General features: G+C 46.6%; 1 pseudogene; it reads left to right on the forward strand.

Annotated features, from left to right (window-relative positions):
• Positions 1 to 3,453: 3,453 nt before the first annotated feature.
• LOC121069366 lies at positions 3,454 to 10,883 on the forward strand (annotated as a pseudogene).
• Positions 10,884 to 11,655: the final 772 nt, after the last annotated feature.

An 11,655-nucleotide genomic window follows, 5' to 3' on the forward strand; every position in this document is an offset into this window, starting at 1 on the left:
GCCTTGCAGCTTTGCCTGGGTTTCATTATGAGGTGTTAGTTTCACTGATGCCTCAAGGACTGTGAGCTCAGATTCAAACTAGTGAGAACTTTGACATGCACATTTGCAAAATACCCTCAGTGAAGCATTGCACGGCTTTGGCTCTGCCTTGTACCTCCGAGCAGCCACTCTGAGTTCTAGAATTTGGAGGCATTACAGAAGCCAAAAACACATGGAAAAAAAAAAAATAGAAAGGAAAATTATGTGCACTACAGTCAAACTCCTTTAGACGATGCTGAAATTGCTCATATGTGGGACTTCTAATTGCCAAGACTTCTAGCTGTTCCTTTCCTGTTTTCTTCACCTACAGTCCATGCCAAAACATCTTATTTTTGTACATCCTGTAGCAGATTCTGTGTATAATTTCTGTGCTTGTTGTCTTGCTCTGAAGATTATCAAAAGCTTGAAGGAAAATCATAGAATGGCTGAGGCTGGAAGGGGCCTCTGGAGGTCATCTGTTTCAACACGCCTACTCAAGCAGGGCCACCCAGAGCAGGTTGCCCAAGACCACGTCCAGGTGGCTTCTGAAGATCTTGAAGCAGGGAGACTCCACAATCTGTCTGGGCATTTTATATTCCAGTACTCCAGCACCCACACAATAAAGTGTCTCCTGGTGTTTAGATGGAAAAGCTCACTGACTGAGAGGTTTTCCTTGGCTGAGGCCCACAGCAGAACTGCTGCTGCTGCTGTGCAAAAGGGACCAACTCACACAAGCTTAAAGCACCATCTAAAATCTGGCAGGGACCAACAGGGGAAGCCTAAGATGGGTTTTAAAGCATGTCAGTGCTTCAAATGTATGTAAATATCAATGACTATAAATACTTCAAGGGAGAGTTCAAAGAAAATGGAACTAGGCTCTTTTCAGTAGTACCCAGAGGAACACAACAGGTTCCTTCTGAACATCACGAAGCTCTTCTGTGCTGTGTGGATGATGGAGCAGTGGCATAGGTTGCCCAGAGAGGCTGTGGGGTCTCTTCCTTGGAGATCTTAAAAAGCTGCCTGGATGTGGTCCTGGGCTGCCTGCCCTGGGTGGCCCTGCTGGAGCAGGGGTTAGACTAGCTGGCCTGCAGAGGTCCCTGGCAGCCTCGGCCATTCTGCGAGTCTGTGATCTGGACCCTGCCCAGTGTCTGGAGATGACAAATGAAGGCAGTTTCTCTCCCCTGAAGGTGAAAGAAAATGTTTAGATGGCAGATGTTCCTCTGCCCAGCCGGGCCCTTGCTTTTGAAATCTTCTTTTTACTTATGGAGGCAGCAACATGGTCTCAGCTAAATGCTACAACACTTGTTCTGTCACTAGGTGACATAATGTTGCCATAGCAATGCTTGGCAGCATTTCATAGAGGATTTCTGCATTTCAGATAATGGAATTTAAAAGGGCTTTGCTCGGAACTTTTCTGGGTCATTTTGAAACAGAAGATCCTGTCCTTTTATCTGTTATAATGGGGGGGGGGGGGGGGGGGGGGGGGCACAGGAGAGAGAGAGAGAGAGGGGAGAACCCAAATTTGAAGCAGTGTAGTCGCAAACGTGCCAGGGATAGCTCACTTAAAACTGGGAAGAGCTGACCTTCAAGGCACACTTGGTATCTCCTCCACCCATTTATTTCCTTACTTAAGCTTGAAGCTGTTCTGATGTTTGACTTTTCACTTATAGGCATATGCACTAAAGCACACACATCTCTTTGTAAATTAATAGCTATCATCCGTCATGTAAAATGGTGTTTCAAATTTATATCACTGGCTTTTACCAAGAGGTTTCCTCATCATGAGTTGTCATTCTCAGGAGGCACAGGAAGTACTCTGAAAAATCAATGTCTGTTTTTGGAATAATGGGAATATCTGCTTTTGAAAGTGATGTTATTTCATCAGATCAACTTTTTAATACACACTGTTTATACTCCATTAGATTACTAAAATTATTTAAGAAAGTTACAGTGTGTGAAACTCATGAATCTTAATAATTATCATCAGAAAAATCAGATTAAAGTTTATCAAATTTAGCACAAAGTCATAATATTGTGGGAAGTTTGATTATCTCTATTAGGCAATAGAATATGTGTGTGTTTCAACACTCAGATACTTCCTACATTATTGATCAAGTATACACATTCTGGTTTCAAGGAAAAGAAAAAAATATTCAGCTTGCTTTTATGTTGGCCAGAAAATTACCTGTTTCTTATAAAAATAACTTTGCTAAGAATTACTTATTAAGTTCTCAAACATTTGTTTCAAAAGATACTTTGAGGCAGAGAGTGTGTGGGAGGATTATAGATCTATGGATCTGGTCATAATGCAAAAGAAATTACATAATAAAAAATAATAACGTTAATCACCAGAGTTCTTGCCTTCAGGTACCTGCAGTTTGGCTGCTTCTCATTTCTGCTAACTCTTAGAAAAAAAAATACTATTTCCAAAGTTTGCACTGGTTTTTGGCAAGTATTTTTCAGAGCAATTTGCATGAAATGACACTAATGTTTTATCTGCCACAAGTAAGTAGCAAGCAATCATTTTAATGAATAGACACACCCAATGATACACAGATATTAATGTCAATTCTTCTATATTTATTAAATAATTGTACATTTTCCCCCTACATTACTGCACTGAACTGTGTGATTCTTCCCAGACTCTGAGCACGTCCTAAACATTATTTCAGGATTGCAAGTAAACAAGGGAAAACTGCAAGGCATTCGCACATTAACTTATAGTAGTTATAGTTTAAATAACCCCATTAATGTGTGATATTATGAAGTTTATTACAGAGAACCATGATGAGTGTAATGAGTGAGCAAATGGGAGTGCTGCAGAATAAATAACACTCCTTTGCTTACAAACATCCCCATAAGTTACAATAATAAAGTGTATAAAGTGACAACCCATGAAGAAGCATGGTTCAGTTGGCTACACTAAACTTTCCTTTCTAGGCAATAAAAGAAGCTACAATAAATTTTTATGTGTAAAGTTAATTTTTCATATACCGACTAACACAAATGCAATCAAAATGTCAGCAAAGGTTTTGGTTTGATTTAGCCCATTACTTAAAAGATGTTACTCATCTCAAAGGTGGTTTTTGACACTCTTAATGTGTTTTTGAAAAATGTTTTATTGTCTCCAGCTCAGACATCCTGAAAGTTTCCACCTTTGTAAATCAAGAGGGGAGAAGGTGGGGGCAAGTGGAGTTTTATAGGTTTGCTTTATCATACAAAGATTTAGAGTCAAATGTCATTGAAACTGTTTTGATCGCTTGCAAAAACTCATCTTTTAGTGGTGAGTCCTATTCAAGGTGATGAAATTCACCACCAGCATAAGTGAGCAGGATTTGGTCTGTAGCAAAAATAAGCTTCCACATGCATTTAAATATATCGTATAAGCTTAGGACAAGCTTTGTTACTCATGTTCATCTGTCCTGGGCAAACAGCATGCAGAAACCTGTGCAGAACCCAGCTGCTGCACAGCAACTGGTGAGATCTGGGAAACTGGACTGCAAGCTTATGTCTGTATCCACTGCAGCAGGTCTTGAGTCTGCGTAAGGCTAAGCACGTGAGTAAAATGGTGAATGGTTGATCCCACATAATTTGGGTTTCAGATGAATCACTCCAGTACTTTCCATCTCAGATTTCATGATGAAATATCTGGATCCAGGCTGCTCGAAGGTTGAATTTTTATTTCACACACACACACATATATATATATACACACACACACACACACACATAGTAGCATTAAAAAAAAATATTTAAAGTGATATTTCAAGTGACATTTTTCTCTTTTCTGATGAAATAATATTTTCTAAGAAAAAAAAAGAGGGGAAGAGGTTTACAAGTATTAAATGACCTAATTGCTTTTTTTTTTTTTTTTCTCATTTATAGTTAAAATGTTTTGTTTCCATAAGATGTCTTTAACCTTGGTTCACTTACAGGAGGCTCAGAACTGCCGTTATCATATCATTTCAGCACTGTGTTGTGTTATATCACATAGGGAGTTTCAAGGGAGGGATAAGGAAAACATTAATTGCCATCTCTTGCAATCCAGCTGTTGTGCAGCCCTGCAAATTCTCTGCAGCTTTCTAACGGTGACCAACACCATACCAATTAAAGTACTAGCAAAAAAGGTGGAGTTTTGTCACACCAGCTGGTGTGACAATGAGGCAGTTGGGTATGATCTATTGGAGCTACACACCCCCTAGATTTTAAGCTATGTGAGATTCCTTGCCTTGTTCCTGGGGAAAAAGTCTTCCTTATAGAGGTATTGAGGATGATTAAACAACCGCCTTCAGAGAGACAATCACCCCTCCTGCCATAAGAAAAGCCATCCCAATCTTCCTTGGGCTAGACATTTGATTTTCAGATTAAAGTCAGGTAAGATGAGTTCCACCCTCAGTAACTTGTGGGTACCAGCTAGTCTTGGAGTCCTGAGCTTCTGAAGCTTTCTCCAGCTGTTTGATATGTGTGGTATTGCAAGTAGCAGACCAGCATGAAAATATATTATCTAATCCTCTACCACCAGAAATTTGGTTGAAAATAACACTATCCTGCATAAGCATACTCTCATCATGATGCATGGGAATTTGTGGCAACAGTACATAACTCAGCAAGCACTATGAGAATGTACTCTGTAAAGTTCAAGACCTCTAATCTCTCTGCTGGTACATGGAGGCTGGTGAGTAACAGCCTTACAGCTGGAATAGTCTTTCTACAGCTTAGCAAGAGGTGAGGTTTGATTGATAATGGATGGGGTGCTCACTTCCCTTTGAAACTGTTATAAATCAGTCAGATAGCTGCAAACTAAAAAAAATGTCAGGATTAGCAGAGGATTTTTCAAAGACATTTGGAGGTCAGAGTATTGCATTGCTGAAAGTCAGAGAAGGAACTGGAGACTAAACTACTTTCTTGCTAACCTCCAAGAAAAAAAAAAGAAGATGGATCCTAGGTCCATAAGCAGAAAAGTAGACAGGCACAAAGGAATAGTCCAAGCCCTTTGCACTGTCTAGGTATTGCTGCAATGTTTCTGAACTATTCACCTGCTCAGGGCCCTGAACAGGAAAGGCAGAACCTGGGAATTTCACATTTATTATTACAAGGATCAAGCCTGCCTATGGTTCTCCATCGGTAAGAATATGATTCTGCAAGTTAAAGAAGGAAATGATCCCTTTTAATGAAAAAACATTGTTAGTGATATTTCAACTTAACTACCCTAACCTAATGATCCAAAAAAACAATTAAGGATTATGAGGAATCTTGCATTTTTAAATTAAGCATAGGAAAGACAAGAAATAAAGCCTTGTCAGTGAGGAGCAGCTAGGAAAGAGCTGGTAGCAGTGTCTATTATTAATGTCATCCAGCCCATGCCCTGAAGAGACCCCATTTTCTGCTGCTTACTCTCTGCCAAGCTTCAGCTGTTCAAGCTGAAATTTGACATGGCAGACATCACCTAAAGGGGGTTACAAAGCTCATCCAGGGAAGAAAGACATGCTTTTACATCTGTAACCACTGTTAGTTGTTGTGCAACCGTGGTAGTTACAGAACTAGTGACTTATGCTTATTATCACTCTGGCCCCAGAAATCTTGTATTTCTTCTGCAATGGGACCCCAACTTGATAAGTAGAACTGCCCCCAGCTGTGCTGTCCAATAGCCAGAAAGCTAAACCATTTGTTGGTAGGTTTCCCAGAAAGATTTATTCTCTTAGAAAATGAGTTATTGGCTATATTTTTTAAAGAAAATTTGATTCATCTATTTAATTTGAGGGTTAGGGGGATGTGTGGGATGATGAAAATTCTTTGGAAAGCTTCATAAGGAAACCACCAGTTCCTGCACTCAAAACATGCTAGTGGGCATCAGCAATTGTCCTGTGCTGTAGTACAATAGTTGATTAGGAGAGTTAATACAGGCTCAAGGAGTGGTTTTCATCTCATTTAAATGTACACATCTACAATGTAGATGCCAGCAAATGAGCAAGTCATCTAGGACTCATTTTACGTTCTGTGGTAAGAAACAGGCACTTTTAAGTAGTGATTCAGCTGACCTATTTTACCTGTCTAGGTGGAATTGCACTGTGATGGAAGAGTTCTTGTCTCTGTCCAGTAAGATAGCCTTAAAGGAGCTTAGACATGGACCACTGCATAGCAGACCAATATTTAGTTGGATGAATCCCGTTCTGCTTTTGTACTGTACATAGATCTCTGTGGCTCTGGTGAGTGTAATGCCAATGAGAAAGTAGCAGGAAGAAAACTTGCACTCCAAAATTCATGAGATTGCAAAGACCTAGTGCTGTAGAAATAAATTTACTCCTACCCAGTGTAGGATGAATACAGTGTGGAGCAAGCAGCCATGTGAGCAGACTTCAGAGTTTCCATCATGAGATGAATAAATGTATAAAAGTTAGTGGAAGAAACTACTTTGTTATCTGAATTTGGAGAGGACAGTGAGTAGTGTTAAAAGGGTCTTCCTTTTCCCAGCAAGGAGAAGTTTTTGAAATTGTAGCCCATCTCTGGAAAAGCTCTGTTTCATTTTAATTGGATATTCAAAATAAGGAAGTACTCTACCTCTACTCCACTTGCCGAGGCGACCGGCTCCGGGGCAGACGCGTTGCTGCAGCGGAGCGCGGGATCGGGACAGGCAGGGCTATTTTTCGGGCATCAAGCCTATGTGAGGGAGCCGCCAGGCACCGGCAGCCCTCGTGAGGGAGGCTGACGAGGCGTAGGCGGAGCCAGCAGCGTCAGCGACAGCTCCTCCCCCCAGCCGTTCAAAAGCAGCCCTTAGGGAGCGCGAGCGACCAGGAGCGCGGCGAAACAGGGCGGGCAAACAGGGAGTGACGCGGCAGTTAGCGCAGGCAGGCGGGCAGGAAGGGCGGAGCGCTCACACCCGCCCATAGGGACACCCTCCTCTAAGGGCGCTCTCCCGTCAGCTGGGCTACAATGGTCTCCACCAGGCATGGTGCTTTCTCTAGGAAGTCAGTACACACCAGACCGACTGGCCCGTCCAAACATGCAGCAGTTCAGGTCTCCGGATGCGGGGAGTGTCTGAGCCTCTTGCTGCCATTGGCGGGAGGCAGGGGGACTGCTTGCGTGAGGTGCGAGCAGGTGGACGACCTGGTCTGCATGGTGGCGGAACTCAAGGAGGAGGTGCAGAGGTTGAGGGATATCAGGGAGTGCGAGCGGGAGATAGACTGGTGGAGTGACTCCCTGCAGGACCGGAGGGAGAGGGACCAGGGTGAGATGCCCCAAAGGGGGGTGGACCCCCTGCCCTGTGCCATCGGGCAGAGGGAGGGGACCTGCGAGTTGAGGAGGAATGGAGACAGGTCCCTTCTCGACCTCGCAGGAGATGCCCTCCCCTTCTGGCGCTGCCTTCCCAGGTGCCCTTGAACAATAGGTTTGAGGCCCTGGAGCTTGGGAGACTGGTGGGTGAGGATGAGGTAGGAAGCCTACCCAGGAGGATGCCTGAGGTGAGGAAGTTGGCTCCACGCCTCAGGACTGCCTCCACCAAGAAAGAGAGAAGGGTGATTGTTGTGGGCGACTCCCTCCTCAGGGGAACGGAGGGCCTATTTGTCGGCCTGACCCCACGCATAGGGAAGTCTGCTGCCTCCCTGGGGCCAGGGTCAGAGACGTTACCAGGAAGCTTCCAAACCTGGTTCGCCCCTCTGACTATTACCCGCTTTTGATAGTCCAGGCTGGCAGTGATGATCTTGAAAAGAGAAGCCTGAAGGCTATCAACAGGACTATAGGGGGCTGGGACGATTGGTGGAGGGAGCGGGAGTGCAGGTGGTGTTTTCGTCTATCCCTACGGGGGAAGGGAGAGGCACGGAGAGGACATGGAAAGCTCACGTGGTTAATAGGTGGCTCAGAGGCTGGTGCCAGCACAGAAATTTTGGTTTTTTTCACCATGGGGAGCTTTACTTGGCACCTGGCCTGATGGCCCCAGACGGGTCCCTATCTCCAAGGGGAAAACGGATCCTAGGCCAGGAGCTGGCGGGGCTCATAGAGAGAGCTTTAAACTAGGCAAGAAGGGGGACGGGGCTCAAAGAAGCTTGTTGGAGCCGTGCCGGGGGAAACAATGGCTAGGCTGGGGAAGAAGGCGATGGCCCAGCTGAAGTGCATCTACACTAATGCACGCAGCATGGGTAACAAACAGGAGGAGCTGGAAGCCATCGTGCAGCAGGAAGGCTACGACTTGGTTGCCATCACGGAGACGTGGTGGGACCGCTCCCACGACTGGAGTGCTGCAATGCCTGGCTATCGGCTCTTCAGGAGGGACAGGCAGCACAGAAGGGGTGGTGGCGTGGCTCTCTACATTAGAGAATCTTTTGATGTTGTGGAACTCCAGGCTGGGAATGATAAGGTTGAATCCCTGTGGGTTAGGATCCGCGGGAAGGCCGGCAAGGCTAGCGTCCTGGTCGGAGTCTGTTATAGACCGCCGAACCAGGATGAGGAGACGGATGAGGAGTTTTATAGGCAACTGACAGAAGTTGCAAAATCGTCGGCGCTTGTCCTCGTGGGGGACTTCAACTTCCCGGATATATCCTGGAAACACAACACGGCACAGAGAAAGCAGTCTAGGAGGTTTCTGGAGAGTGTGGGAGATAGCTTCCTGATGCAGCTGGTCAGTGAACCTACCAGGGGTGGTGCCCCGCTAGACCTTCTCTTCACAAACAGAGAAGGACTGGTGGGAGATGTGGTGGTCGGAACCATCTTGGACAGAGTGACCACGAAATGGTAGAGTTCTCTATTGTTGGCGAGGCCAGGAAGGGGACCAGTAAAACTGCTGTATTGGACTTCTGGAGGGCTGACTTTGAGCTGCTCAGGACGCTGGTTGGCCGAGTCCCTTGGGAGGCGGTTCTGAAGGGCAGAGGAGTCCAGGAAGGCTGGGCGCTCCTCAAGAAGGAAATCTTAACGGCACAGGAGCGGTCCGTCCCCACGTGCCCAAAGACGAGCCGGCGTGGAAGAAGACCGGCCTGGCTCAACAGAGAGTTGCGGCTTGTGCTTAGCAGGAAAAGAGGGTTTATAATCTTTGGAAAAAAGGGCAGGCCACTGAGGAGGACTACAAGGATGTAGCGAGGCTGTGCAGGGAGAAAATTAGAAAGGCCAAAGCTCATCTGGAGCTCAACCTGGCTACTGCCATTAAAGACAACAAAAAATCCTTTTACAAATATATCAGTGCGAAACGGAGGACTAAGGAGAATCTCCATCCTTTACTGGATGCGAGGGGAAACCTGGTTACTAAGGATGAGGAAAAGGCTGAGGTGCTTAATGCCGCCTTTGCCTCAGTCTTTAGCGGCAATACCGGTTGTTCTCTGGATACCCAGTGCCCTGAGCTGGCGGAAGGGGATGGGGAGCAGGATGTGGCCTTCGCTATTCATGAGGAAATGGTTGGCGACCTGCTAAGGAGCTTGGATGTGCGCAAGTTGATGGGGCCCGATGGGATGCACCCGAGGGTACTGAAAGAACTGGCAGAGGAGCTGGCCGAGCCGCTTTCCATCATTTATCGGCAGTCCTGGCTATCGGGGGAGGTCCCAGTTGACTGGCGGCTAGCCAATGTGACACCCATCTATAAGAAGGGCCGGAGGGCAGACCCGGGGAACTATAGGCCTGTCAGTTTGACCTCAGTGCCAGGAAAGCTCATGGAGCAGATTATCTTGAGGGTCATCACACGGCACTTGCAGGGCAAGCAGGCAATCAGGCCCAGTCAGCATGGGTTTATGAAAGTCAGGTCCTGCTTGACGAACCTGATCTCCTTCTATGACAAAGTGACGCGCTTGGTGGATGAGGGAAGGGCTGTGGATGTGGTTTACCTTGACCTCAGTAAGGCTTTTGACACCGTTCCCCACAACATTCTCCTCGAGAACTGGCTGCGCGGGGCTTGGACTGGCGTACGCTTCGCTGGGTTAGAAACTGGCTGGATAGCCGGGCCCAGAGAGTTGTGGTGAATGGAGTCAAATCTGGTTGGAGGCTGGTCACAAGTGGTGTCCCCCAGGGCTCTGGTACTGGGGCCGGTCTCTTTAATATCTTTATCGATGACCTGGATGAGGGCGTCCAGTGCACCCTCAGTAAGTTTGCAGATGACACCAAGCTAAGTGCGTGTGTCGATCTGCTCGAGGGCAGGAAGGCTCTGCAGGAGGATCTGGATAGGCTGGAGCGATGGGCTGAGGTCAACTGTATGAAGTTCAACAAGGCCAAGTGCCGGGTCCTGCACCTGGGGCGCAACAACCCCAAGCAGAGTTACAGGCTGGGAGATGAGTGGCTGGAAAGCTGCCTGGCCGAGAAGGACCTGGGAGTATTGGTTGATAGTCGGCTGAATATGAGCCAGCAGTGTGCTCAGGTGGCCAAGAAGGCCAACAGCATCCTGGCCTGTATAAGAAGCAGTGTGGCCAGCAGGTCTAGGGAAGTGATTGTCCCCCTGTACTCGGCTCTGGTGAGGCCGCACCTCGAGTACTGTGTTCAGTTTTGGGCCCCTCGCTACAGGAAGGACATGGACGTGCTCGAGCGAGTCCAGAGAAGGGCGACCAAGCTGGTGAGGGGGTCTGGAGAACAAGTCTTACGAGGAGCGGCTGAGGGAGCTGGGGTTGTTCAGCCTGGAGAAGAGGAGGCTCAGGGGAGACCTTATCGCTCTCTACAGTTACCTTAAAGGAGGCTGTAGTGAGGTGGGGATTGGTCTGTTCTCCCACATGCCTGGTGACAGGACGAGGGGGAATGGGCAAAAGTTGCGACAGGGGAGTTTTAGGTTGGATGTTAGGAAGTACTTCTTTACCGAAAGGGTCATTAAGCATTGGAACGGGCTGCCCAGGGAGGTGGTGGAGTCACCATCCCTGGAGGTCTTTAAAAGACGTTTAGATGTAGAGCTTAGCGATATGGTTTAGTGGAGTGCTTAGTGTTAGGTCGGAGGTTGGACTCGATGATCTTGAGGTCTCTTCCAACCTAGAAATCTGTGTCTGTGTCTGTGTCTGTCTGAAGGACACTCAAGAAACTGCAAGTATGTTACGCAGAAGTATGGCATACCTCCTACACCATGTTCAGGTGCAGAGTCACAGAAGGCTGAAGCAGAACTCAGGTGCATGAACACCAAGCAGGGTGGTAAGCACAAGACATCTCCATTCCAGGTTCAATCACAGAGCCAATAGTGAAGAGAACGAAGACACAAATGGCAAATCTGAGAGATCTGAGAAGGCTGCCCATTTCTGACTGCATGGGTGAGTGTGTTTGCCGTGCACCCTACTTTATGTGTGCAGTATTTCCTCTCTCAGCTCAGAGGTCAGAGACTCTCCACCTGAGAAGATGCAATTACCTGCCACCCCTCAGAGGACAAAAAAAAGGAAATCAAAAGACCATAAAGATTAGTGGATTTCTATTGCTATTGACCTAGCTGTGAAAAGCAAGAGAAAGATAACTGCATAAACTGCAAAGAACATAGGTCATAGGAAGTCACTGCAGATCCAGAAAGTGCTGGAAGGAAATTATGCAATCACAGGAGAACAGCAGTCAGATGCCGCCTCCATACAGAGGCCTTGGTGTGACGTGATCTCCTATATTATCTGACCTAACACAAAATTCAAAGACAAAACCTGTACCAACAATACAGGAGACCAACAGGACTCCATGTATCAGCATGAAATCAGCAACAAGAAGGAGCCA

Source organism: Cygnus olor, chromosome 4 (genome assembly GCF_009769625.2).
Source record: "Cygnus olor isolate bCygOlo1 chromosome 4, bCygOlo1.pri.v2, whole genome shotgun sequence".
Classification (NCBI taxonomy): Eukaryota; Metazoa; Chordata; class Aves; order Anseriformes; family Anatidae; genus Cygnus; species Cygnus olor.